This window comes from Oncorhynchus keta, unplaced genomic scaffold, assembly GCF_023373465.1.
Source record: "Oncorhynchus keta strain PuntledgeMale-10-30-2019 unplaced genomic scaffold, Oket_V2 Un_contig_11407_pilon_pilon, whole genome shotgun sequence".
In the NCBI taxonomy this organism is placed as follows: Eukaryota; Metazoa; Chordata; class Actinopteri; order Salmoniformes; family Salmonidae; genus Oncorhynchus; species Oncorhynchus keta.
This window is the reverse complement of record NW_026277475.1, coordinates 1-6127: the sequence shown is the minus strand read 5'-3', so window position 1 is coordinate 6127 and position 6127 is coordinate 1. Positions and strand designations below refer to the sequence as shown.

The following is a 6127-nucleotide window of genomic DNA, read 5'->3' as shown; positions in this document are numbered from 1 at the left end:
TGACGCATTTTCCTGATGAACAGTCAGAGCAGACGTAAGGCTTCTCTCCTGAGTGTGTTCTCTGATGAACTTTTAGCTCATTTGATGTTTTAAAATATTTTCCACAGTCAGAGCAGGAATAAAGCTTCTCTCCTGAGTGTGTTCTCTGATGAACTTTTAGCTCATTTGATGTTTTAAAACATTTTCCACATTCAGAGCAGACGTATGGCTTCTCTCCTGTGTGTATTTGAAGGTGTATTTTTTAGCTTTGATAGAAATGGGAATATCTCTTCACAATGTGGGCAGGGATGGGACCTCGTGGCTCTCTGATCTTCCTGCTGTTGCTGTCTGGATGTAGAGAATGTCTCAATATGGTCTCCTGTGTGAACAACATCAGAAGAACCAGTCAGTTGGTGTGATATACATGTCAATCAAATTTATTTTATGAAGCCCTTTTTACATCAGTAGTTGTCAAAGTGCTTAACAGAAACCCAACCTAAAATACCCAAAGAGCAAGCAATGCAGATGTAGAAGCACAGTGGCCACAAACATCTCTCTAGAAAGCAGGAACCTAGGAAGAAACCGAGAGAGGAACCAGGCTCAGAGTGGTGACCAGTCCTCTTCTGGCCATACCGGGTGACAGGTAGCCTAGTGGTTAGAGCAACCAAAAGGTTGCAAGATCGAATCCCTGAGCTGACGAGGTAAAAATCTGTTGTTCTTCCCCTGAATAAGGCAGTTAAATGACGGCCTAGGAACAGTGGATTAAAATAAACATTTGTTCCTAACTGACCTGCCTAGTTAACCTGTTTGGGCGCATGTCCAAACGCTAGCAGGACACCTACGACAACATCTGGTGAAATTGCAGAGTGCGAAATTCAAAATACAAAAATCGTAATATTAAACATTCATGAAAATAGAAGTGTCTTATATAATTTAAAAGCTTCTTGTTAATCCAACTGCGTTGTCAGATTTGAAAAAGGCTTTACGGAGAAAGCATACCACACGATTATCTGAGGACAGCTCCCCACGTCTATAAAGTCCTTCCTTATATCCCAAAATGTCAGTTTAGATGGTGCGGTAGATTCAGTAAGTCACTCCTTCAACATGCACACAAACTAATCCAAAAAGTTACCGGTAAAGTTCGTCCAAACAAGTCAAACAAAATGTTTCTAATTAATCCTCAGGTATTCTAATATCTAAATAAACCAAATTTAAGACGGAGAATAGTGTGTTCTATAGCAAAGATAAATAACGAAGAGCGCACTCTCGTTGATGCGTGCAACATGACTACTTTTAGAAATGGGGGACACCTTGGAAAAACTACAAATACTTATTCATTTAAAAAAAACAAGCCTGAAACCCTTTCTAAAGACTGTTGACATCTAGTGGAAGCCATAGGAACTGCAATCTGGGTCCTATCTATTTGTGTATCCCATAGGCAAGCACTGAAAAAACCTGTGACCTAAAAAAATAAACATTCCAGATGGATTTTCCTCAGGTTTTCACCAGGCAAATCAGTTCTGTTATAGTCACAGACATTTTTTAAACAGTTTTAGAAACTTCAGAGTGTTTTCTATCCAATGCTATCAAGTATATGCATATCCTAGCTTCTGGGCAGTTTACTTTGGGCACGTCAGTCATCGGAAATTCCGGACAATAACCAGTATGATAAGGACATAAAATAAAGGTTAAAAAATAAAATAAAATAAAAATAAATACACTACCATTAGTGGTGAAATAAATGAATACATTCTAAACTTTGGGGTCACTTACAAATGTCCTTGTTTTGAAAGAAAAGCACATTGTTTGTCCATTAAAATAACATCAAATTGATCAGAAATACAGTGTAGACATTGTTATTGTTGTAAATTACTATTGTAGCTGGAAACGGCAGATATTTGATGGAATATCTACATAGGCAAACAGAGGCCCATTATCAGCAACCATCACTCCTGTGATCCAATGGCATGTTGTGTTAGCTAATTCAAGTGTATCATTTTAAAAGGCAAATTGATCATTACAAAACCATTACAAAACCTGTTTGAAAACCCTTCTAAAATGATGTTAGCACAGCTGAAAACTGTGGATCAGACTAAAGAAGCATTAAAACTGGCCTTTGTAACTCTGCCTAGAAGACCAGCATCCCGGAGTCGCCTCTTCACTGTTGACGTTGAGACTGGTGTTAAGTGACCCCAAACTTTTGAGCTCAGGTGCATCCTGTTTCCATTGATCATCCTTGAGATGTTTCTACAAATTGATCTATAAAATATTAAATATATATGTATCAGATATAAATCATCAGGATGTGGTAGTCTACTGGTTATGTTCAACACTTCTCCAATCGTTGTTGAGATCTGATATTCTGTGCAGCAAACAAATTATAATTCAATATTGACAGTGATGATGTCCTATGGAAATGAGGTATGCCTAACTTGGTGATTGAGGGTAAAACATTTTCAACGAGACAATGTAAAGGCAGGCGTGACAAGTTTTTAAATGTTTTGATTCGCTGTGAAGTCTAGAGTTGTTCAGGGATGTGTGATGTCAGAATTACAGAATTCAACCTAGCAATAGACTGGCCATAACTTATGGAGGTCTAATATATGAAGATAACTTATAGATAGAACCAGCTCTTACCATGACTAACAGTTGTCCCAATCTTCTCCTCCTCTTCTTCATCTTTAAGGTTGACATTCAGCTCCAGTGTTTGACTGCAGTCTTCCAGCTTCACTGATGCCATCTCTGGATCCTGCAGAGCAAACTGGGCTCCACTGTCACAATCAGGACCCAGTGACTGTAGGTTCCTACTCAGTGTGGAAGGAGAGAGGAAGGCTGGGTTTGTCCTCACTGTTGACGTTAACGGACTCAGACTTAATCTGAGTCGGTCTGTAGTAATAAAGACAAACGGACACAAAAGTTATTTTCTTGACAGTTCAGGCACTTTATTCTGTAAAAATATTTTCTATTCTTTCATGTTCAATTATCTAATTTCAGTCGATCAGGTGGATAGATAATCCTTGACAAAACATTCATTCACGTTAGACACAAAGTACACATTTTAAATTGCACAACATAAATGCACTTAATCTATAGTAGATTTCCTAAAATCACATAAATGCATAAATGACTCAAAAACCATTTAGTACAAGATCACAGTATGTTTCAGGCAGCACTATGTACTATTTTATGAATAACCTTGACTTCACTATATTATTTCTCTCACAAAAACCAAATGTATTTCCCGTTCACACCATATTAAGAATTATCAGGGGTCGTACAGTGGCAAGCCAAATTCAAGGACTTTTTCAGGCACTAATATTAATTTACTTGAAGCCCCGTGTGAAAACCCTGAATTATAGATAAATATAGAAACAACTGAATGTGTCTGAATATTACTACACAGGACTGCAGTCCTCCAGAACTGATAATCATTACATTCAGCTTCAAAACTGTAGAGCAACTAAAATGTTGGGGTTTATATCATGCTGAGACAATCCACCCCTAGGTTATCCAGCTTATCAAAAACCATACCGACAGTAACATCTGTTACCCCCAACAACTCTGCTGCAGTTTACAAGATAACTTTCAAGCTGGTATATCTGCTTTACACAATCCAAGATGTTGATAAGCTTACTAATGAATGCAATTAAGTAAATTTTATTCACAATTAAAGCATCCTTTGTCACAGCACATTTATGGGCACAAGATTTCTGAACAGGCCTCGAAACCATGTCAGGAATAGTAGAAAGACCAGTTCTAACAGTAGGTCCTCTTACTACGGGACCAGCCATGGAAGCTCCATCAGTCTGACAGTAGGTCCTCTTACTACGGGACCAGCCATGGAAGCTCCATCAGTCTGACAGTCGGTCCTCTTACTACGGGACCAGCCATGGAAGCTCCATCAGTCTGACAGTAGGTCCTCTTACAAGACCAACCATGGAAGCTCCATCAGTATGACAGTTCTCTTTACGGGACCAACCATGGAAGCTCCATCAGTCTGACAGTAGGTCCTCTTACTACGGGACCAACCATGGAAGCTCCATCAGTATGACAGTAGGTCCTCTTACGACGGGACCAACCATGGAAGCTCCATCAGTCTGACAGTAGGTCATCTTACTACGGGACCAGCCATGGAAGCTCCATCAGTCTGTACTGTAGTTCCACCAGTCTGTCTTACAGCCTCTGCATATGATACATCATGACAGATTCTATATCTCTGAGCATCTCTCTGCACCTGGCATCCACCAAATGCTGCTCTTTGTCCTCCACACAATTGCAACACTTAACTGTCACATTGCTCCAACATTCACTGTAATCATGTTCCCCACCACACTTGGCACATCTTTCACTCAACATCTACATGTTCCATTCTTTGGCATTTAAAAACACTGATGATTCACTGTTGCTGCTCCAGTTTCAACTGTTCTGCCTGCTGTCATGGAACCCTGACCTGTTTACCGGATGTGCTACCTGTCCCAGACCTGCTGTTTTCAACTCTCTAGAGACAGCAGGAGCGGTAGAGAAACTCTCAATGATCGGCTATGAAAAGCCAACTGACATTTACTCCTGAGGTGCTGACCTGTTTCACCTCGACAACCACTGTGATTATTATTATTTGACCCTGCTGGTCATCTATGAACATTTGAACATCTTTGCCATGTTCTGTTATAATCTCCACCCAGCACAGCCAGAAGAGGACTGGCCACCCCTCATAGCCTGGTTCCTCTCAATGTTTCTTCCTTGGTTCTGGCCTTTCTTGGGAGTTTTTCCTAGCCACTGTGCTTCTACACCTGCATTGCTTGCTGTTTGGGGTTTTAGGCTGCGTTTCTGTTCAGCACTTTGTGACATCAGCTGATGTAAGAAGGGCTTTATAAATACATTTGATTGGTTGATTGATGAGGCTGGGTCAAAATCTCTGACATTGAAGCTAAGGAATCCTATTCTGTACTTTTCCAGACAAAACCTTCTAACACCTCAACATCACTGATAAGCTTCAACCACTCTCTCCCTTCACATGTTCTTTAACAATATCATCCATGGACATAGATATTGGGACCTCAGAGATTATTACTCCCTTCAATGTAGCATAAACTCCAGGGTCATGGCTTCTGAGCTTCGTCCCATTATGATTTTCCATTTGAAAAATCTTCCCTTGCTGAACCTAACCAGCACAAGATACTAACAATCTACCACTTTCAATGTTTTATTTCACCTTTATTTAACCAGGTAGGCTAGTTCAGAACACGTTCTCATTTACACGGCTGCATCCCAGTTTAACTTCACCTCTTTTTATGGCCTTGGTTAATCAGGGTGTAAATGAGGCCCTGTGGTCTCCTCAAACACCATCCCAACTTTCCACATTATTATTCTAACTCCCTACCTTGGGCCTCTGGAGTTTCTATACTACATGCACCACTTCTTCCATTATCATTATCTCTGTTCTTTCTATATTCTCTCGACATTAGCAAGTTGAAACATGCTATTACATACCTACAATGATACATTTGAAACGGACACAACCACTATCGACAAAACAACACAGTTCTGTCGTTTCGACCCGGAACTTCCTGTTCCCAACTACGACAAGTCTATCAGCATCATCTTCCTCTCTGGTATACTGACATTTACACAAATATAACGTGTCTGCCGCCACCTACTGTAAGGTTAGTAAACTGTAGAAGAAAATAAATTTCCTTTGCGGAAAAGGGGAGGGGGAACAACGACATCAAAACAAAATACAAAAATAGATAAATAACAACATCCCACTCCTTCAGTCACAGTCCTATTCAAATCACATCCCTACACAGTCTCATGGGCCTCGTAGGGAGGAACATCTTCAGTCAGTATTCCCTGCAATCAGTGGTGTAATGTACTGAAGTACAAATATTTAAGTGCCACATCAGTAGTTTTGGGGGGTATCTGTACTTTACTTTTAATATTTTTGACAACTTCCACTTTTACTCCACTACATTCCTAAAGAAAATAATGTAATTTTAACTCCATACATGTTCCCTGACACCCAAAAGTACTCGTTAGATGTTGAATGATTAGCAGGACAGGTAAATTGTTCAATTCGCGCATCCCTACTGCATCTGATCTGTCGGACTCACTAAACACAAATACTTTGTTAGTAAATTATGGATGTATG

At 39.9% G+C, this 6127-nt stretch overlaps 1 long non-coding RNA gene across 1 annotated transcript; it reads right to left on the bottom strand.

The window, feature by feature from the left end:
• Positions 1-25: 25 nt before the first annotated feature.
• On the bottom strand, positions 26-5549 carry LOC127917397 (uncharacterized). Its single transcript, XR_008097294.1, has 3 exons — positions 5470-5549; positions 2617-2865; positions 26-358 (listed from the first exon to the last, which is right to left on the bottom strand). It is a non-coding gene; the product is annotated as an uncharacterized LOC127917397 (long non-coding RNA).
• Between the last annotated feature and the right edge of the window lie 578 nt (positions 5550-6127).